Genomic DNA, 24580 nt, shown 5'->3' on the forward strand with positions numbered 1-24580 from the left:
TAATGTTATTTAAATTTCAAAGCAATCATGATCCAAGAATATTCACGTGGATTTCAGTAAGGATTGAAAAGAATAAAATTCCCTCTGAGGGGCGGAAAATCCATTGCGGCACATAATCCACGCGTTCCCTCCTGACTATCAATTTCCCGGTAATTTATTCAATGGCACGTTTGCAAAATTGCATTATTGTTCATACTTGCGTCAAACGACACCATCGATCAATAAAAATTGGTAAAAATATTAGAAAGCTTGAAATGCAACGCCGAAGCATCACTGGCGATTATTCGAATTCCAGTAAATTCCAATCGCACGTATATTTTATACCTTCTTTATTTGACCGATGGTCGTTGTTATTTGAACAGTGAACGATTAAACGAAAAACGATATGCAATTGTTGAGGTGAAATAATAAAATGTCAATAACTTTATGGACTATATTGTTACATCCGCATAATATAAACAACTTTACAGCACAAAAAGTAAAAATCAATAGGTTGATTCTGGGCTAAATTTAAATGCTTACTTCTCTGGCGTATTGAATTGCCAAATGATGCGAATGATAAATAATCCTTACTGTAAAATATTTCGATTTTATCCCTGATGATCACATTGTAAACCAGTGTTCAAACGATTTGGATGTTCAAAGGAAAAAATATCTTGAACATAAAAAATGTGCTCAATCGAATATTCTAAAATAAAAATATTCGAAAGAAGTAAAAGGCTAAATGTTCCAAGTATTTATTCAGTTTCGGGGACATTTTGTTAATCGTTTGAGATTATTATAACTTTTTATCGTACGATGCTACTTTGTTATATTTAAAACATGATAATAAAAAGTACTCCTTAGACGGTACATTTTTAAATAGGAATAAAAAGATCCTAAACATAGGAGGTCACAAATCAGTTCTGTCAAACCCAGTCCCGGGTATAATTCAAACAAAGGCTTAGTTCAAAGAAGCTATTTTTGAGAGCCAGTTTGCTCTTACCTAAAGCATTTATATAACTTTTCTGGAAATCTCTGTTAGACAGAAATGTTTAATATCTCGCAGCTCAAGCACTTTACCGCATTTTTCTCCTCAACGCTGTCAAATACAGTTTAAAGGAAGTGTAAGCCCTCGATTTCTAAAATAACGATAGAAGCCTTTTTAACCTTGTTTACTTCTGATTTAAGCATCATGGATGTACGAAAATTCACTAGTTGTGAGAATTTGTTGGTAAGTATCGCTAAAAAATTCCCCTCAAAGTTATTTTCTTAAAACTCTATCAAAAAAATGGTAATTACAGTATATGACACATCGAATATTTATTAACGCAAAATAAAATCAATACTGTCCCTATAGAGACGGCGAGCTTTTAACAACGTCGATTTACAAACAAATAAGAATTACAAATAATCGAAACGAAACATGCTACGTAAGAATAATACGATTAAATCTAATTTCAAGATACGATACTTTACGAAAATACAGGTACGATAGAAATGTTATTTTACCAGTTACAATAGTATTTTGTTTCAAATAATAGGAATGAATAAAATCATTTACACAATAGAGCATTGCTATGGCTTTTACCCGAATGAGATTAGTTTGTGAACCAACATTCATACGATATCCTTTGTCTATGGTATTACGTATCATATCCCAAAAATACTTTAACCGACTGACTATGAAACGAGCCTTGTCACGGTCCTAAACGATACAAATAGGAATTATGCTAAACCTAATTCTAAAGAAGTACACGCTCTTCCATCATTCCCTCATCTTCATTTTAATTTTGCACTAATCACTTATCTAGACATTCTACTTCCTTATCGATTATTATTCTGAAAGAGAGCTACAAGATAACGAACATTCTAAGTCATTTACCGATGACGGGGCAAGAACATATCCAAGATACAGATGCTATGCACGTGACTGACATAGTTGGTCGATCAGATTTGCACGAAAATCTAGCGCGTGAACATTCTGCCGCGCAGATAATTATGCTAATCGCGATTATGGAGATAAAGCAGTCAGCGCCATTAATCACGATTCGCAGAGCCATGACACAGGCGAATTAGCTAGCGTTACGAAGGAAATAAAGGCGAGGAACCGTAAAATTTCTGTGAAATTTCTAAACAGAAACGCTTTGGTTAAGTACCTAGTTAAAAGTTGAGCACAAAAGCCTAGAGTTTCGAATTTCCCGGAATTATAACCATACGTTTGATTTGCATGAAATGTATATTACATTTAACGTTTCCATCGTTTGGAGATTTAAAATTTTAAAGTGGCAGCGGAAAATTCTACGCGGATCGTTTCGATTCTCGGTTCCAGTTTGGCGAGTTTTATTCGAAGAAATTTCTATCATTTATCATTCGATACAAAAGTGACGAGTCTTTTCATCTTTCCATCTTTTGCAAAACCATCTGTTCTCTGTTAAAAAGAAAAAATTATCTCGTAAATACTCAACGAACAGCACATACTCTATCTCGCAGCAAAAATGAAACATGCGAATCTCTACCTACAACCAGAGGCAACGACGCGAGACATGTTTTATTGGCAGCATCGAAAGTTCTTTGGCAAAGCGGAAGTGTCATTGTTCGAACGCAACGCTCGAAATTAATTATTGGCGCTGTCACGGGTGTCTTGCTCGGGATGGTATCCTAACGGGAACAAGTTTCTAAGCTTCCGTTGTGCATTGAAATCCCAGGGAGGATTTCTAAGCAATTGAAACTATGCTGTAACGTCTGCTGACCAGGAATGGTCAGAACGTTGGTCTACATTGTGCATTGTTGCACAAACGAACCACGACTCTCGCAACAAACGGCGGTCTCTGCACCTAATGATCGATCGAGGTATATCTCAACGAGGTTCGACCGTTAAATTAGTCGGCAACCTTCAAAGAGTAACTGCCTTGTCCTTTGTACCTTCATTGACCCAGGCCATGTCTCCGACACAATACCGGGACGCTGTGACGTTTCTCCAACCTCTAAGGCGTCCACCGCTACTTTGTTCGCACGATTCAGAATAAAAACAACGATCCCAAGTTTCTTATAATTCGTCTGTCACTTTATGAAATAATTATCGACTAGTTGCAGGCTGCTAAATATCGTTTTTTTCGGAATAAAAAGAATACTTGTACTCGATATGGACTGGTATGTACCATGTAGAAGAAAAATGTTTTTCTTTTACACCATCCTATCACGTTCGTTAATTTTAGTAGTCTTAGAGTCGCCTGGATCATATACGTCAAGGGAACGTCGTTCACGAGGAAGTTTATACGAGGAAAGAATAAAGATTACCGAAATCTTGAACACAAGCGTCTCGTAAATCGATCACTGTTTGTTTTTGAGAAGCAAACGTTACTAGCTTTCTTTCTTATTTCCAAGCTTTAATGCCGTGCTAAAACTCGTTTAAACGCGGTCGTTATGTATACCTCGAGATCTCTTCTTGTCAGATGCAAAGCGTACAATTTCCCCACGACCTCCGAACAATTCGCTCACGCGACAAAAAGGATGAATCTCTGCCGGTATTCTAACTCCTCGCTTCCGTGGCTCGCTTCTGTAATTACAGAGGCCTTTAAATGTTCTTGCAGTTAGTCCGTCCAGTGTGAAAAAGGCTATCATTTTGTCGGGGGGCCCGTGTTAGAAATTATCGTAATTTCTTAAACGTTATTTAATTTCGCGAATAACAAGAAATTGAAGTGTACGAAAACGCTATTGTAGGAATGGTTCTACCCCCAAAAAACAAGCCGTTTTATTCCAATAAAATTATAAACCGTCCCGATGGAATCTTCATCTCAAATAATTTACAATAATAAGGATATAAGAACGATCTGATTAGAGTTGGAGATTTTTAATTAAATATTTCTCTGGTTTGGGGAAACGCGAGAGAACCAGGTGGAGATAGACGAAGAAATTGAAGATTGTTTGTGAAGAATATCTTGGAAGTTGAAAGAGTCATACTAAAACGTGACGAAGTACGATTGATAAAGAAAAGTTGAAAAGACGGAGCACAAAGAATATCTTAATTAAGACTGGGAAAAATTGGAATGGTTTTTTGTTTTGTAGAGATAAAGCGAAGATTAAGATTGATTATGCTAAAATGGTAAGTTCTCGAACAAATCTGTTAGTTTCCACGAACCATTAACTCTCCGGAGTTTTCCTGCAGGAGAGAATTACAATGCAAGGTTTTGATCGTGTACAGCGATCAGTGGACAGAGTGGATGATTCGCAAACATAAATTTTTTACTCAAAGTCGCTCCTTTTTATAAAAATAACAGTTCGTTTACCCCTAATGTTCTAAAATACGTACGCGTCTACCGATGGAACTTGAAGTTTAAAAAATGTTCGTTCGAATCGTAACTTCCCCTAATCAGTTATCAGATTTGTCTACTATATTTTTTAACTTTTCCACCCTTTGTGTGTGAATCATTAACATCATTCTATATTCAGGACTGAAAGCATTTTTAGTCAGAACGGTTTAAATCTGTTTTACCTTGTAAATATCCCAGGCAGAAAAGTGTGTCAAAAGTTCGTAGCAAAATAATTTGTCGATAATCATATAGGAAAGCTAAACTCGAAGATCGATTTAGAACTTCTGCATAGAACTTTCATCCCTATCGGTCTATTACGGAAAATAAAGATGCGTATGTTTGTCGTACAGCTTCGACATGAAATATTCATCGTAATAAAGAAATTAATACGAAAGAACGATCGGTCACTCGTGTTCGTGTCGTAGGTTCTTTTATTTTTCCATTTCACTGTAGTTCGCAGTTTGCAACGTTCATCGATTTGATCGACTGCTTTTATTCGACCGATATTTTTTTCTACGCTCAGAACGACAGAGAAAATGTTGGTCAGTTCTACAACATCGCTTAAAAATGGACAACAGTGTGATTTCGAATACCACTGCCGCAAACTACCGATTTTTATTCTCGTTTTTTAGATGCTCCAATGACAATACCGCATATGCATAAAACTGAATCTCCTGTTGTACAAATTCCCCGACGAACATTCCGTTCATGAACAATAATCTAACAGATTGTACATACGTACATGTAAATTATACCCGTTTGATTGTGCAACAACTTTCCATTTCATGGACAAAGATTTCAATTGAGAGACGGAGCGCAACCATCAATTGAATAATTAAGAATACCACTTGTATACCTTTTTACGTTGCATTCATTCTGCAACCTACGTTTTCCTCTTTATTGTGGAGCTAGAGTGCAATAAAGATGCACGAAGCACGTTGCGCCATCTCTCGATTGCTTTTAATCTAATATTAGACAGGCTTAAGAGCTTATTATCAATTCAATGTTCGTGATCGTTTGACATAGGAGTTACATAGATTGCATTACAATTGTACAGCATCTAACGAAGTTAATGTTATACTGTAGCCTCTGTTATAACAATCAATTGTGCCTTGGCTCTGTTATTGAACGATGCTTTCAGAAACGCGACCAGAATCTTACTTTCCACGTCGCTTTTGTTACTTTTAAAGGAGAGCAACGCCATGTTTGATGCTCGTTCAGACGAATATTCGTCTTTTTACGATGTAGAATGACCGACGTAAAAAGAAATTGTAAAAGAAGTTAATTTTTAAGGATGAACAGAATACAAAGTTCAGCGTTGCGCGAAAGAGAGATTACAAAGCGATCTTTGAAAAAAATGTTCAGTAAAGATCAGTCAAATTTAATTATATATTTAAATGAACCGCCGTTTAGCTGTTCGAATTGAATGTTAACATTTTAACAAAGATAACGTGTTAACGGATGATCGTGGTCTCTAACTCCGTTTACAATTTTACGAAAATTAAAAACTTTAACTTCGCCCCTACAACTTCGTGAAAATTTCGTTAAATTGATTAGAGGAACAAATTTTGTCGAAAGCGAAAATGTCATATATCAAAGGAATTTAAAGTACTCGCGGAATTCGCGGCCTCTATTCCCACTCTGGCCATTACTTTGACATAATATTCCATCTTCGAATATCTATATTCGAAGGTCCCAAGATTTTCATACAAATTCTATGCTGAATTCGTCTATTGTCCTTTCAAAAGGTAGATGCTACGATACTGCAAATGCTTTTATCGCCTTAAAGTAATTAACTTAATTATTTGTAATATTCGACATTTTAACGAGACGTCCTTTATGTTATCAAAGCGATACGTGTTTTATAATATTCATAGTATTTCATTGAAAGCTGTGGCGGTTACATTTTTATTGAAAAAATTTATACGAGCAAATACCATAAACGATGAAAGGAATGTGTATAGAAAGATTGGTTTCCATATAACCTGGATTCGCAACCTGAGAGTCACGATCCCCAAAGGGGTCGCAGAGCTTTTTCCAGGGGGTCGTCACGTGTATTTTTAGTCGTAATTATTTTTATAAAAAATTTTATCCTTAAGATTTTCAATATGAGAAATTATTATATTCTACTACCGGTTATAAGAGTGAATTTTCAAGAATATAAAATAATGGGACGAGCGTGGCAAAAAATATCAGGCTTATAAAAATTGACATGTCGATAAAATTAAAATGTCTCTTTCGAAATTCTAGCCTGAAGCATTTGTGACGCACTGGTTTCCAATTTTGCATAGAGGCGAAATTATTTCATGCATAACTGCATTTGGTATATGAATCCCAAAAATCATGAAAATAGAACAGGATATTACCTTTCAATTCAAATGCAATGTAAATGTAGAGTAAATGTAATGCAAAGTAGAACGTGTGTGACAAAGTTTAATATATTTAATATATTCTTAAATCAATGATATATAATTGCGTTTCCCCGTGGTAAGCTTTATATTTTTCCAAGAATTCTCAGTGTGTGCTTTCAAACCATGCTGATTTCACTTCACGATTTTAATAAACTGGAACATGCGTGTAATAAACGTACTTTTATACTTTTACGTTATATAACGAAAAATAAACAAAATTGATTCCTCTCATAATTCCATTTAAAAGAAAAACACGGGCTGCAGTATAGTTGGGTTGTGTGCTCGGTGAAAAATAGATTATATTAAAGAAAAGTAATTTTTTCGCAATATTTCATCTTCCTCGCAATAATTTTGTTTTGCTTAATAATTCACAAATGGAATTGACAGATATAACGTAGAAAAGTTGTGTTATACGCGAAGATCGTATTTATTCCGTCACTTTATGGAAATTCTGAAACCTCTAATTATAAAAAAACGCAATTTATCTTCCTTTAATCCAAAGTATTTTATTTCGCTTTTGTTTTTATTGGCAAACAAGTAAAATCGTCGAAGCAAGTCAAATATTTAGAATTAAACGTTTCATATTCAAATCAATAAAGAGCAGACGCTGTTACATTGCGACCAAGCGATAGCAAGTTGATGAAAATTTGTTTATGCTTGTTTACCCGAATTCATTGGCTTCTGCGTTCCATAGCCTAGTTATTTTCGCTAAACTTTCATAACGAATAATAAAAGGATAAAACGACACGTAAAATAACTATAAAATATACGGCCAAAATATATGATGTAATACGTTGGGAGAACTCAACAGATGAAAATGGCTTTTGCAAACACGCCTCCTAAAATGCTTCACAAAAATTTTATAGATACTCCTACAACACTTTCTTTATGTTCGTAAAACGTAGACATGATTTATGTACGATGATGCTTGGTCACATTTTCCTGGCATTAGGTATTGGGAACGCTTAATACCTTCAAAAGTAATGTACTATAAACTCTTATATGTAGTTGTATAAAATATTAACTATTCATACTTTTTTATACGATTTAAGAACCTTTTCCAATTTATCCTCGTGTTGTATTATATTAAAATCAGAATGATTTAAACTGCTCGCCATTTACATGATACAACATAGGTACGGGAGACGAAAGTGCTGAATGCAACGCGGAAACCTGTTGATACAACTGTTATCTCGGTTAAACTTCTAAAATGCTATTGAAACTTCCACTTTATACGAAAAAAACAGCAAGGGTAATTACGTTTAATGGTTGAATGCGATTCGGCTACAATTATTGTTTTCCACCTTAGGGCTTGAACAGTTTCATTAAACCATGACTTCGTTTAAAGCGGAATGGCATAATTTTATCCTGATTTAGTCGCCTCCCTTATATTTGTTTAACAGTCTACGAGGTATATTTACATTTTTAACTCCGTTTTGGGAAAATACTTTTTTTTAGAAATTATTCGTTAGGAAAGAAATTATTCTCTTATCGTGAAGCAGATGTTACAAGAAATTCTCACATTTTCCAAAGAATCGAAAACAAATCCGAGTAATCGAATAAAACGTCCGCCGTTGAAACATCGTATATACGCGATACGATAATTGCCGGCATAATTAGACATAATTGTTTTAAAACCAGACAGTCCGGATAACACCGTGGAGAAATTAATCAGCTTGTACATACGTCGTTAATTAGCGAAATTAAGCGTATCCGGTATATCGAGGACCGCGGCTAGGATAAACCTCGATATTGTGCTGTATTTTAAATAGGTCCAAGAATTTTGATGGCCGCCCGTGCATTTATTACACGTTGGCTTACTTTATCGATCGTGGTGTTTAATTATTTTTAACTACGATGTGCGCCAAGTCATTAATGCAGTATAAACTTTTCACCGTCGCTGGCTATCTGAAACCGTGAAGTGTGAAACATCGATACCGTTCAGATCTCTCTTTCTCCCTCTTAACAACGTGAACCGTTGTTGTTGCGTTAAAAGAGATAATAAAATTGAGAAATCGGAAAACGTTCATCCCTTGTTCCATTTATTTCACGCACTTTATCTCGATAAAATAAGTCTATGTTTGTGGCATATATACCGCGATATTTTATCGATGATCTATCTAAATGCTATGAGCAAAGTGTTGCTTAATGCCCATAAAGTGCCGGTTAAAAGGTGTCGTTATGGTAAAAGTGTACATAATACACAGAAAGGAATTTTCAATTTTTATGGTAAAAGCTTATAAAACCAGGGCACCCGCGAAAAGCCATTGCAAATTTCACATCTACCGGTCATTATTCATTTGTACCAAAATGGACTGTATCAAGTAGGTTCTGCCATCTTCGTAAATTTTATTTGTATCAATCACATATATAACTATTAATTCTCTGCCGTTTACAAACTAACCGACTTCTTCAAAGATGCTGTTCAAAAAATGCCAATTATTTTAATTTTGGATAATTAGATTACCAAATATATCGATTAAAAGAATTCCTTCTTCCATTTCTTTTCCCTTTCCTTTATGTAGACTTTTTGTTTGTTAGCGTTAAATAACATTTAATGATAATTAATTAATTATTTATCCGAAGTAATACTTTTATTTTACTAAATCTCAAATACATATACGCATAATGCTTGATATGATTAAGCAGAATTCAACGTGATTAATAATTAACGACTACGATTATAAAATAATTTGTGGAATGAATGATGCTTGTGATCATTGGATAATTAATAGCCATGATTACGAGGTAATAGAATTCAGTCAAACAGATACAGCTATCGAATACAATTGATTCGATAACTACAAAATGCCAACCGTGAAATCATACGAATCACAGGGAAGCTGAGTGAACTAACAATAGCAAAATTCGAATTCCCTAGACGCTTCTTAGAGCTGGAGATTTGCGGAGTTTGATTAGTTCAGATCAAATAACATCATCGGCTATTAGCTTGTCCCTGTCATTTGCTCCAATATTACTTATATCAAGAATATTGTATCGAATCGTCGAAAAAGTACCTCGATCAAGCGTAATCACAGAACGATTCACAACTGTCTGTAAAGGTAAAAACCCTACAAACACGTACCACGACGCAATTAACGTCGTTTCATCAGCCAGATCCTCAAATTGTCATTTCGCTGGCAAACGTATTTGGCGAAGTCGCCGCGTTCTAATTCCGTTTTGAAACGTGACAAACAGGAAGCAACCCTTCATTAGTTACAGCAATTAATGGAATTGACTGGACACGAACTCTGAGAAACAGGTTATTTGTGTCATTGCGCGTAGCATTAGAGAAAATGATAAACCAGACAGGTTTCGATAACGTGGAAATTATTAATGAAATTCCGTTTGGATTATTTCGGTCAAACATTTGTAATTCCATGTCGGAACCATGTCGGATGAAGCATTATTACAGTTGAAGTTTCGCTTTTCTCTGTCAATCGATGCTAAAGAAACGTTGAATTTAAAGATAATAAATAACGTTATGGCGAAGTACATGATAGCACGACGCATAAGGTATGACAATAAGCAATGATAACGTTATCTCGTATAATGCAACGTTACATATAGTAAGCGCAGCACAAACTGTTAGCGTTAGAAGCTGATCCTACTACATTTAGTAGAAAAATTATGGCTAAATGTGTCAAACAAATCGATCTCTCTATGTAAAGGAGAAACTCAATTTTCACGGAAAGAAATTCTTTTATATAGGGAAGAACATAAAAGTTTAATAATGTAACTACCATACAGAAATAACGTTAGAGGGAGATTCTGTGGAAGTTGAAATCGTTCTTTCTCCGCTGACAGAAGCTTATTTTCTCTGTGGCAAAGCTGACGATCAATCATTGTTTTTCAATACCTAAATTACATTCACCACAAGTGACTGATGGTATTTATCTAGTATGGTGGCTTATATGCATCCCCTAGATAAAGGGGTATAATGGAACACGTGTTGCGCTCGCTGCTTCTATCTTATCGAGCTGAATAAAGTACAAGCAAGCTGTTAACGTATTTTAAAGAACCAGATGAATTGCCTGCCGCGTGATCTTCAAGATACATATGTCACGAATAAATGAACGATGATATAGTCGTATCTAAAAAATATTATTACTTCAAATAAAGACGTACCTGGTTTGAAGAACGTGCTTCTGCAGCTTAGTAACGGCGAATAAAATAAGTTAAAAGTAAAAGGAAGTGTTTCTTTTTCAGTAGGATGCAAGTTGAAGAAAATAATTTCTGAAGTTGTTGATGCAGGGTAATGGAAAATCGTCGAAAGTTTTCAACTTAAAGTTCATAGATTTCGATATTGAGGAGATTTAGGAAAGTTTGTAGAGCAAAGTGAAAGTGATAAAGTGCAGGTTAACAACCCGGCAAGGAGTTACCTCGAGGTCATCGATACTTTAGAAAATGACTCGGCAACTTTTTCTTTTTTTAACTGAAAAAAAATTTGCACCGGATACATTCAACGTAGAATTTGAAGATTAAAGGCGATCTTGCGAATCATCGATAATTAAATTGCGAAAGAATTTTATTCATAAAATATATTTTAATCTACGCTGAACTACTTTCTACTGAAAACTTCCGAAATTTTATGAATTCTAGTTTGCGTAGGAAATTTTACATCATCGCGTAACAATAACGCATTGTTGTTTTATTTTCTAGCTAAAGCTACGATGAAATTTGTAATCTTATTCCGAGTCAATTTATTTGCCAAATTTAATATATTATAAACGATACATCTATAGATATATGTATAGGTGAATATATTCATCTCGTCATTTTCATCATAATAAACGTGAAACCTTATGAATTTCTGTATTATACGTCATTTCCCAGTGAAATCAGTTCTATAACTCATACTACAATACATACGTATGTGCATAATTAATACAAATCTATATAATAGCTCTTCCATTTTAAAAAATGCATATAATAATTCAGTTTCGAAATTAAAACGAGAATACACATACACAGGTACAGCAATAGTAACGTGTTACTGTGGTTTTGCATATTAGTTCATTTAGGTATATAATTATTAATTATTGCAGATAATTGAATGTAATTGATGACAATTGACTGAGCAAATGCGAGTTGCAGTTTTGATCTAACTGGGAGGAAGACATGTATATTGAAAGATGAAAACCGGATCGATTGAATATTCATTAGAGAATCCGAAAAAAGAGAAAGGGAAAAAATGAGACTGTAATTTGATTAAAATACAATTTCTTTGTTTAGTATTCTTCGTGTTCAATCCTCCTTTTTTTAATTTAATAAAGAAACTAAAGAATATTTTTATAAAATTATATCGCATATTTTAATAAAATTGTCGTTTCATGTTATTCATGTGTTTTATGATTCGGTGCATTTATAGGTCAATTTGAAATATTCTGCATCATAATATGGAAAGAAGTACGAAATATAAAGATAGCTAAAATCAACTGTGACCTCTTCGTTATTTTAGGCTGCAGGAAATGAAATTCTCGCTTTTTTTAAATGAAGCTTTGTTTTACGAACTAAGAAGAACGTCATCGTGAATCTACAACGAATAAATTTTCTCAATTGGCAAAACTCTTCTGAAACGTATATACGTAAATATTGGATCCCCTACGAAATTAGAATATTAGCAGACTAATATTATAGGCATCGAATTTTATCCCATCGATGTTCAATTATTAAGGAGCTTATTAACCAAATTAAATCGCATAAATATTACTATCGTTGATTACTAAACAATTGCCAATTTTCACCAGCGATATCGTCATCAGATGTACTAAATGCACAAACACATTGAAATGGCAAAGAAGAATGCGCTACGAAACGGCAAGCGCTTCGCCGCGTAATCCCGATACAATTAACTTCGTTCAACTTCGTAGCAACCGAGTTCGAAACAAGTAGCAATCGCACGAAGCAACTGCAAGCAGCAATATTCGCACGAGAACGGCCGTCCTCCTTAAGGGCATCGTCTGACAATGAGAGGAGAAAAACGGGCCATTGAAAAAATTGGCAAAAAAGATAACGCAATTACGTTCTTCCCCTGCAGTTGACTGGAATCCTGCGTCGTCTCGCTAATCACAAGTCGACGAGTTTCGCTGTTTAGAAACGGCTACGCTTTAACGACCAGCCAGGGTCCCATTCAGTGAGCACTCTATTCCCTTTGGCCATTTATATTCAGTCAAAGATTTCCGTATATACCTGGACCTACGATGAAATTTCAATACGGGGCGCGAATTGCAAACCGGGGTAGATTCTGAATTAAAGTAAATTAACATACGAGATGACTATGGAATGAAAATTAGTTTGATAGATGAGCCTTAATCACAATTGGTTTAACACGATATTAGCTGTGACGCGTTTACACGATTCACTATGTATAAACATGATTCACGATTTTATAAATACAAAGTGATAAACGACCAAAATGGAACCGTACAAATTCTCTCATTTTGCTTCTTTTACAACTTCCGCGGTTTATTCCATATCGCTCCCCTTCCAGTTAACGCGTTCACAAACATAGCTGTTATAGTTTCGCGGAAATAGAATTGAAAAGGGCGACATATTGTTGCCCATATTATCCAATATTAATAGCATCGGCTGTCGCCACGCGTGTAAAGAACGAGTTCCGACAAAGATTTCTCAAGTAGCTTGCATCTGTTAGAAAACTTGGAGAGCAAACCGCCGGTAATTTATGGAGGATACAAACGGTTCGATCTCTTGCTGGCTTCGTAATATATCACGTAGAACGCAAAGGATGCTAGCACTCGGTGTCAGGTGTAGCAGATTTCACCCCTGTTGCAAAATGTTGGTTGTAGCGTTTGTTGTTTGTCGTCCGATGCAAGTCTAAAGTTTTTATAATAGTTTCTCTGGCGATTCTCACGCCTCTTAAACTTTTGTTGACACTTTTTAAAATCCAAACATTTTTAGTGGACGCATTATCATTTATCTTCTCTCTATGACACGTACGCGTCTTTCGACACGATTCTATCGTCCAGGTAAAACCTCTTATTATCAATCGATCCTCGTAACGTTAAATTGTGGCAGAAGAATGTGACTAGAGGTTACAGATAAAAATGTCGGGCATTTTTTAAAGCGAAGAACACTCCGCCAAAGGAATCTCTATTTAAAAAATTACCCGGTCTAGATTTAAAGAGCGAACTTTCACAACTTTCGCGGCAAGATTTATGAAACTTCGAGACTTCTTCCAAAATGCTTTGGTACGTGAAGACGCTCGGTTACGAAATCGCTCATGCGTTAGAATTTAGCTAGCTAGCTAGTTCCATGGTGAGATAATATTCGAAATCACTTTTGAACCGTCCCTGCGGCCAAGATTCTTTCGCGTTTATAACTTCTTGGATTATGATTTATTTCCATTTATTAATACGCGTCAAATAAGCATGAATTTTCGGTTGCTTCTGTCGACAACTGGCGACAACCGATTTTTCCAACATTCTTCAATTATTTTTGGTCCAGTAATTATATTTAAAGTATGCGAGCCATTTTTATAATTTCAAAGAAACTTGCTTTTGTGGAGTAAATGTAGTAAATTAATTCGTCCTTAATGAAATTTCGAAATTGCTATTAAATTAACAACTAGAAGTTCGATATAAGCAGTAGGATGGAAATTATGGTGGAATATTCGAAGTATCAGATCGATGATAATTAGAGACATCGTATGTTACAGATATCGATCTACGTTAATGAAATATTTTCTAGTTTATGAATGAAATATCGTACACTAAGGAAGTTTCGTAAGGAAGTTTCTTACCGATACATCGAAATCATTAAAAATTTTCATGAGCTTAAATTTCATCTTGAGTTGCGTGATGGAATCTAAATCGAAGCTAATATTTTCTCGTTAATTGAGAAAAGAAATAATCACGTTATATCGGCCAGGGTTTATTTACACTAAGTCCTTCATTGTAATCCAACATTTATGGCGATCAAGCCATCCGTCTTACCGAGATATATCCTCGAGGGCAGATCTGGCCTTCCTGCGGATAAATCATCCCGGAGGCATCGGGACAGATGTCTCGTCACGTCGTGTCGACCTACCCACCGCAACCCACACGAGGAAGAAAAGCAATCGGTTACACTACCGGAGAATCGGGTTTAGTGTATCAGAAGTTAATGTGCAATAACAATGATATGATTATCAGGATAGCCTAATAAAAACGTGGAGTAGAATTTCTTTCAGTCTTTTACGATCTAAGATATTTATCTGTTTCTTTTTTATTTTTGTTTACAATTTGGAAATATTTGAACTCTAAACGTGAGAATTGGCTTTCCAATTATGGCAAATAAGTGGCGCGATAATTTAAGTAATCTGACGATTAACGTGATAAAATGAAGATGGCAAAAAGAAAACTTTCGAACAGTTAGGTAAATAAAAGTTTATGAAATAGTAAAAAAGAAAATTAAGATAAAGCGTGCTGAAGCCTTTAAACGTGTTAAGCGCAACAATCTACCTACCACGACACCTAATTTAATATCCAGCTTCTCGAGTCGGATTCGTATCAGGCAGTCACGGCTCGAACCAACTTTTCCTGGATATTTTCCCGTTAACCTTGCCTCTATTCCGGTCGGTCCGATAGTCAATTAACAAAATGTTCACCCGAATCTCGCGGGCCTTGCCTCTCAAATGAACCCTTAATTGTATATTTGTACGTGCAATCAGTGTGTAGTTCAACTGATCGTAGCAGCTAAACGACACTCTGCCAGGCTGTAATCGCCGTTTCGGCAAATTGAAGGAAACTTTAGCCATCCTGGTTATAGGCACCTTCGCAGGTGGACTCGAATTTCCATTCGAAACAGGCGAAAAAAAACTGCTCTAGACTTTCATGGCGTGTACTACCGTGGAATTGATCTCGTTGTAAATTCGTAAAACGGATAACATTATATGAAGAGAACAGGGAGTACCATCAAAGTCAGTTTTATTACGAAAATGGAATATTAATAATTTACTCTACCGATAAAGAAACAAGATTCGGTGAATTTAACGGTATCAAGTGAATGATATCAAGTTTATTGGGAATAAAAGAATTATTTTACATTATTATAATCCATTTTAGTTAAATTTTAGTTAGATCCAGCCTTGTTATCGATACTGTAACGTAAACTTACACCAATCAGAAATAGTAGAAGCGAGTAGAATGAGGTCATTCCTTGTTTCGTTGCAGTGAAGGATACGACATAGATATTTCAGCTCTGCAACCCTTTGTGATCTGATAGTTCTGTAATTGCAGTTGTCGTCGATAAAATCCACTATACGCTGTAAACTTATTATCCCTGATTTTCAAATGATAAAAATTCTAATATTAATTATTAATATCAAATTTCTAATTGCCTTGTCGCCTATGCAAATGTTAAAGTCGAAGTATACGTTTGATTTAAAAGGCGAACGATTCGATCCTTAAATTATAGTAATTCCTGTATTCTCTTTTGATATAAAATACGTTCGTAACAATCATGCACATGCGTGCGTTAACAAAGGGATAGAAGAGGTAACGGTAACGTTCTCTTCTTAATTTGGATTTCTAGAGAATAGTTGTTACTCGGACCAAGGTACACAGAGCCCCAAATATTTTATACTTACCATCGGTGTTCCGCTTTCCAACATTACTCTTACATTATTTATTCGCGATCTTCACGGAGGGACCAAAAACCTGTTCAAGCTGAGAACATGCTTTATCACTTTAAATACTTCGTCGATGTTGATATATGGCATAAAACCAATCTCTTCCGAAAGGGTTAACAATTTCACTATCGTTCCAGACTAACGCATAATTTTTGAAACTCAGGCGCAGAAGCTCGATCAAATTACGTTGCTTACTCGAGAGTACATTTCGCAGAATTCGTTGCATAAACCTCCTTCGGCTATCGTAACACTTTGCAATTCACAGTTACATTCGATCCAGTGGAAAACCAGAATGAAATTCATACGTAGTTATGAACGAGACAACTGTTTAGTCTTCAACGGGGAACGCGTGAAAACTTCGACGCGTATAGTTAGCGAATCGTGTCAATTTTGAACGAGCAACGTTATATCGACTCATGCTGATCCTCGGTAGTTGTAGAGAACGTCTGAATATTAGCGTCATACGTCGCTCTCTCTTTCCCTTCTCTCACTTAAATTCTATGGATTCTATCGTCCCGAGTTAATTGAACGACACTGTGTGTATCGTTTAACTAAACCAGATACAACGGAACAATTGTTAGAACGTACACAAGAAACGATCGCTTGAGATTTTCCGCAGTCTCCTCGGGAAAACTCAACAGATACAAGTTTCATAATTAAAACGGAGGAATAGCTGCATCTTATTTTAACGATATATTTACAATTTGAATTTGACGATTTATTAAATTTAAATTTATTCAATTGTATGATTAAATTACGCCAAGATAATTAAGCAAGTTGACGTTCGTAAAATATTGTAGATATCTGGAAGTTTTAATAAAAATAAAAGAAATAAGAATTTTAATAACATTTTAGAATGAAGAAATTTACAAAAGCCTCGGATTTTATCTTGTCTGAATCCTCAAAGTACAGCGGATTCGAAACATCATGGTAAAGAAAATACGTTTGGAAGATACTTTGGCATATCGTCGAACATACAAATCGCTGGTCGTCATTTAACCGCGCCATTTAAAAGTTATCCGATTACGTACTCAAAGTCTTTCTTTTAGTAAGTATTTAACAATGATCATCGGCAAGTAGGAATAATCGTCATACAACGGAAGAAGTTGCTCGCTAAGAAGAACCTTTGCATTCTCGTCGCACAGTCATGTCATTAATAGGATTTTTAAAATAAGAAGACGGAGGACAGAGGAGGCACTTTTTAAAAACCGTAGCAAATATAGGGTTTCGTATAAGAATACTTCTTTTACTTGTTCTCAATCTTTCTGCAATTGTTAGCTGGAGAAAAGATAAAACCCTATTAAGTATTATATTAATCTTTCCGCACAAAGAGATGACTAATATTAAAATTATAAATCCACATTGAAAAAGAAGGATACAAATTATGAGTTTACCTTCTTCTTTCTGACAAATATATTTTTTATATTTTTATTCAATATTGTGATTGAATTCCAGACTGTTCTGGAATATGATACACTCGGGTATCGATATTCTCGTTTCCCCACGTTATGTTTTCCGAGTCATCGATAAAACAGCAGTATCCGAAGTTTAATTTTTCAAAATTATTTCCATTTAACAGCATTCAGCAATTACGCGCAGAATACCTATTACGAGAATAATATTTTAATAAAAATTTATTTCAAACGTTTTTTATTTCAATATCTACAAGCAACAATTTACTAATACCTTTTGCTATTATTTTCACAATTAATCGTCGGAAAATTGATTTTCTTTTAGAAAAATAATTCGAATATTAAATGAGTAGAGTAAACGAAATTGTGGAAAGAGAGTAAATATGTTACAAAAGAGATTTAGCATAGCGGCGCATAGTATAATACGAAAGTAATTAACGTAACACTTTTAACACAATTGAGGCGACAGCGTTACATGCAGCTGTTACAGAATGCCACGGTCCCCTTCGATTTTCGAACATGTTTGCGTAAAACGATTGCTTCGTTTCACTGGATCATTATTTCCGCGACCAATTCGCATTTATGTACACGGAATGAGCTGTACCTATGGCGATCGTAGAATTCACAGGAATTCGAATATCATTACCAGATAATATATTAGTCACGTTTATCTACAGAGTTAAACGCAGTATGTAATGGACAAAAGAAAGTTTAGAATATTAATGACTTTTTTTATCATTTTGTTAATAGTCGTCTGTTCTGCAATATATCGCTCTTGTCAGATGTAATAACATTTTATAAAATTACATCGGAGTCCGTACGTGTGCATTTATTGCATTATGTTCATAGAATCATTTTTCACTTTATTTTATTACTCATTCGTATCATCTTTTCCAGAGACAGCGAGTAAAATATATATTATGCGTATAATACAGAGAATACAACGTACCGTGTCTTCTACTATAGGAGAAGAAAAAACATGTTTAAATAATGGTCTAACAAATTCAGATAACAATGTTCAGGTAATAGAGTATTCTATTCATAATGAAGTATTACGTCGTGGGAAAAGGTGTCCAGCTTGTAATATACAAAGACACGCTTCGTTCTAGATACTCTTATACATGTTGCACACGTTAGAAAGTAGTCTACTAATTAACGAAACAATATTGTATAATCGTCGTTCCTCTAACAATGAACAAACGAACAGATCGTTTGTGTATTACGCTCTATTTAATAAGAATTTAAAATTGATTCATTAAATTAAAAAATATGTATGATCTGTAATGTGGACATTGAGAGATATCGATGAAACTCCAAAATTTGGAATCCAAAGTGTATTTAGCATGCAAATTTACTTTACAGATATAGAATCAACAACTCAGATTGATATTACTCGTGGTCGAGGATTAAAATATAAAAGATATTGAAATAATAATTGCAAAATTATTGATATTTTTATATTGTTAGCTGTTTAGCGTAGATGCGAGTTTCCGTTTTGTCACGTCGAGAATGTCGACCCTTTCTACTCGAAATATACATCGAACTCGTATTCCACTTCCAGCAAGGTGTAACTCGAATTAAATTCCTCCCACATCGAAATAATATATTGGAAAAAACTTGAAGTAACTTGCTACAAAATTTCCTTCTCTACGACCTACTTCGCTCGATTCAAATTCTGCTTCCGCTGGAAGAAGAGATGGATGATAATAGAAATTCTGATCTTTTAAAACCCACCACGATACGTCTTCTCAAACTCAAAAGGGATGAACCACGCAACGAATATCGAGAAATTTCTGCGATCAAAAACAAGAACCTAACACCAATTCCACTTTCATTTTTCAGAACGAACCGCGACATCGACGTTGCACTAAACGGATTCGAAACGAGCGGCAACTACACGCCACGGAAATATCGCAATTTGTTGCTGCGAAACGTCGAAAGATTACAAAAAATCTCGCGAGATCGCTGAAAAAATCCTCGAAATTCGCACGCTAACCAAAGGGATACTGCCTTTAATTTCGCCACTCGGATAGATTTTCCATTTGCGGAAAAAATTTCTCGGTTGTATGTCGGGCAGAGTTGATTTACAGCGGCCGAGGTTTCTCCGATGGTCGACTGTTCCACGGACCGGAGCAATTCTGTCGGTTGGTGCCGCGGGGGACTCCGCGTCGTGCTCACACTTTGCCGCCGAATTTCACTTTTTATTCGCTGCAGCCAGACGCAAATGCATCCGGGGAGTTAAATTATTATTTTGCAACGGAAGTCGGGGAATAAACCCCACTGTACCTGAGCCACGCGCTCAATGAAACTTGGAAAAGCTGCAGAACGATGGAAGGGGTGGAAACAAAGAACGCAGCGCATGACGTCCAACCATCGGCCATTTATACCTTCGCGATATTGTGCATCGTGGCGAGGAGAACGGGGCAGAGCCAGCAGAAAAAAGCGGGGAGAAAGAATTAAGTAAGATTAAATTGATAAGCTGCATAACAGACAACGTCAAAGTGGCGTTCCCTTATCGAACTTTTATATCTCGGCCAAGATTATCGTCACGGAGATCGACCATGTTACCTTCGTGTTCGCCAAGTGTACGACACGATAAATATGCGAGCGAGATGCGATTTCGTTAATAATTTTACAAAATGTTAACAGAATGTTTGCACGATCGCGATAGAAACTGCTGAAATAATATAATTATTTCCGATGATGTGCGAAATATTTGCGTAGATTTGTTTAAAACGACTATAGACACAAAATATAATGACGATTAAATTAATGAAATTTTAGTAGTGGGAATATTTATATTTCCTGTTTGGGGATTGCGATGAATCAGTTTAATTAAATCTGTTATCCGATTGTTAAACGTCATTATCGTTTTATCGAAATTATATTAGAAATTACGTGAATTAATTCTACGTTTATATCGATCACAGGTTTTAACGACTTACGCGAAAAATAAAGTATCAGTTTGTACGTACATCATGCTTATCGAACTGTCATGTGTTTTATTGGATAACGGATAACGCGAATTAAAATTACTACGGCCGTATCAAAAAATATGGAAAAATTGAAAATAACGTATTTACTATATTATCTACGATATATTCTTCTTATCTTTCTAGGCCGCTTCTATAAGAAAGCTCTATAATGTAAGCATAATTATGATCAGCCGGAGATACAGCAGTACGTACACTTTGGCCTAAGAGCAGTTTAGCGTACGAATTTACGATTATTTTTCCTTCTAAATATTCGTATTTCACGATGACCCCGTTTCTACATGGATTTTACGTGCTTTTGTTAAAATCAAAGGAATATTCGAATCAGCTATTTTTCTCATAGAGTGCCTATAGTTTTACTAAAATTAACAAGAATACTTCCGCTTCGCCATCTTCGCTCTTTATTAAATGTCACGGGAAAGTGCATCCTTGCGTTACATAAATTTATGCGCTATTTAAAATAACTATATCATCATCCGCATAAACGAGATGTCCAATATTTTGAAAGTTGCGTTACGTAAGCCAGATGCTTCTAAAAAATGAAACTTTAATGATATTATATATTTACTTTTCATATTTAGTATTTTATACTTTATCCAGTTTATGAATTCAGCCTAATCTCCAATTATCTTCAGTGATATGCACAGCTTTATTAGAACTAAACATGAAATTTTGCTGATAATAAATATGTTAATTCGATGCTGTCCTATTTTCCTTTTTTCTTTTTTTTTTTTCTTTTCGTTGAAACTACTTTCTCAACTATTAGATTGTTACTACCTGACTGGAATTCACTATGACGCTTCAATCTTGTTACTTCAGCACCTTTTTCTTCCGTTAGACGTCGCAAGAAAGTGCATCTTTCCATATTATAAATTTCTAACGTCATTAACACAACGCTTCTAATAGAAAATTCTAATAATCTATTTTTAATAAATACCAAGCAAATATCTTCTTGATAATACGAGAAAATTATAGCTTCGGTAAAAATTAATAGCGTGACTGTCTCATCAGTGAACATCGTAGAAAATTGTATCTCTTTGATCCACTACTGCGACGTAACTGGATAATACACATCTCATAATAGAATATCGCCGTTTGATATTTATTGACAATCATGCTTTAATAAGTGCGATTGCAAAAACGCGTTCCATTGTTCCCTGTTCGTTATTATCCACACGCACGATAGTATCGTATCATTAAACGTAATAGAAACAACGTTTATTGAAAAACTGGAAATGGATTCTCGCTGAGATATTGCAAGGAAATAATCCTATGTACTTATAAAATATTGTCATCGACGGCGATCGATAGCTTGATAAAGTCAATAAGTTTTTGAATATCAAACGTGACGTTTATATTTTATATAAAATAAACACCTTTAATCACAATTTCCAAAGCGATATAAAATTTATACATGGACAATAAATCGTTAACTATTAAATGGCAGTATACGATGTTCAAGACTTTAAATGGCCCATAAGTTATCAAATAAATGTGAAATCCTTTCCAGTTAAATGAAAGTTTTGGCTTAAATTTCAAGATTCAGCTTCTCGTTCGTAAGAATGAAATTTATTCAAGGGGAAGAAAGGAAGATATAAAACACGGTAAAATTAATCGTCTCAGAAACCCTGAACTAACGAACATTCTCATCTTGACGACTGTAATTCTTCGATTTAAAGAAGGACAGTGAAGCTAATCGACTGTGCAGTCGTTGGAAAACCGGTGAAACTAAATCTGATAATCAGAAAATCAACGCTTCGTTTACCACGATAACTTCGAATAGAACGAGACTTCCCCGATGACCGGAAAAGAATCACCGGAAGCGATCGCTGTGCTCATTGCGGCGCAACTCCGGCAAAGACGACCATTAGCTCGAGGTACGCAGAATTTTCAAACGCGTTAACTTGCTCCAATATTTCGCCGCTCTAAGACAACTTTCAAACTGGAGTATTTGCCATAATCGAAGGTTCGAAATGGCAAAGGCGATAAGTGGCTTTGATGGTTTCAGGTGTTCGAGTATGCGTGGAAGGTTGAAAGGATCGCAAAATTTTTGACAAAATATGAAAGTTACGTGGCTTTCTAGAAGCTTAAAAGCCTTCAGCGACGATAGCGAATTTTCGTGTTTCCAAACAAAGTTCAGAATCCTCTAATTTTATCGTTACGTCGATATCGTCAAATGCCACCGATTCGTTTAATTTCAATCAATTTTTGTATTAAGAAACTACGCTTCTTGAATTTAAAATTCCTTCGATTCGTCGAAAAAGACTTTTTCCTTAAAGTAGGAAACATCAGGATTTTTAAACGAAGCTACCGTCACGCAGCAAACATGATTTCTCGACTTAATAAACTGGCTAATTAACCAATTGCAAGGTTAAATTGTGTGGAATGCGCTTTAACGTTACAGAGTTCTTCGATTTTCTTCGCGATAAAGTAATCTCAAGACCACTCGACTATGTTTGACGAGTATACTCGCTCGCATGGAAAAGGTATACAATTACTTCGAGTACGGTAAAGAACCATTTAAATATCAAAGTAATAATTCATCGGCGTGTATATAACATGTAAGAAACAGTAGGATAAGACTTATTATAAGTTTAGCTCGTCTCGATCGAATATAACGCAAGAACATGTCCGTCTGTTATCCTAAACGCTTTTCAAATATCTTCCTGTCTTTGCTCGCTACTCAACGTCCATTTCTACGGCTATCCTAACGCTATTCTCACCTTTCGATTCAAAACGAGCTCGGTAATAAATCAAATTAATTCCACTGCGTTCAACAAAAGGTAAAACTAGCTTCCATTCTTTACCAACAAACGTATCACCACGTTAAAACCGTTCGAGAAATCTTTCCCCGACTATAATCCCTCCGCTTCCTCGATTTCTTCAACGTCACTCTCTCCTCCGATCGTGCGAAACTAGGATAAACCTATTTTCCCCGTTGTATCACTCGGAACCACAAAATCACTGATCCGCGTACGATTTCAAATGTCTCGAAATTCGAATCGTCTGCGCGATTTCCACGCGAAAGCATCGAACGAACGTCCCTCAAAAGCTTCGATAAAAGTATTCTCTGCACCTACCTGGATGAGACGAGCTGGATCGTCGAAGTGGAAGTGGCGATGAAACGAAGGAGTCAACACACGAGGGCGACAACGACGACAAGGCGATGCTGCGACGATGACAAAGACAACGAGGAGAAGCTGCGACTTGGCCGATTCGCGATCGAGTGGAAGAGAAAAAAAAAGACGAATCGAGCGGGCTGATCACAAACAGCGAACGAGCGCACGACGCGATTGACGGACAGATGAAGCACAAAGTGCGCGCAGCGAGCTCCAGCTTCTCCTCTTTATACCCTCGAACTTGCACCTGTGCTTGCGCAGATCGGCCTCTTAAGCTTCGTCCACTCGGTTTCTTCGTCCGTTCGGCACGGGCTACCACGTGCTCTACTAAACGCGTTGTGTATCGATGCCTCGTGGATATTTCAAATCGAATCTTTCACGCTTTTCAACGATTCCTCGATTCTCGCTTCCACGTTTACCACCGACCACTGCACGCCGCCCCATCTTTCAGCCTCGCGTTGCTTCTCTCTCTGCTTTCCAGCGCTCTCCGTTCTTCCACGAGTAGCTGTTTCACTTTTCCATATATTTGAGCGAACTTTGACGACAAAGGGGAGACTGGAATTAGGCGAATAAGAAAGTAAAGCGATCGGTTTAGAGGAGCAAGGATCGCATGGTAAACGAAAAGTTTTGCTGGATAATGCGTGGAGTCCGGCGCAAGTTTCAACGTATACGTTGATAAATCAATAACAAAGGAAATTAGTGAAAATAATGGAATTTTATTT

The 24580-nt window shown here is 35.8% G+C and overlaps 1 protein-coding gene across 1 annotated transcript in view; it reads right to left on the reverse strand.

The window, feature by feature from the left end:
- The window catches only part of Scp2 (Sarcoplasmic calcium-binding protein 2), a 44367-nt gene extending 20302 nt beyond the window's left edge, over positions 1-24065 (reverse strand). Inside the window, exon 1 of the mRNA XM_033339130.2 lies at positions 23820-24065. The gene's annotated coding sequence lies outside the window, so the exon portion shown is untranslated. The remainder of the gene's footprint in view (positions 1-23819) is intronic.
- Positions 24066-24580: the final 515 nt, after the last annotated feature.

Source organism: Bombus vancouverensis, chromosome 13, assembly GCF_051014615.1.
Source record: "Bombus vancouverensis nearcticus chromosome 13, iyBomVanc1_principal, whole genome shotgun sequence".
NCBI lineage: Eukaryota > Metazoa > Arthropoda > Insecta > Hymenoptera > Apidae > Bombus > Bombus vancouverensis.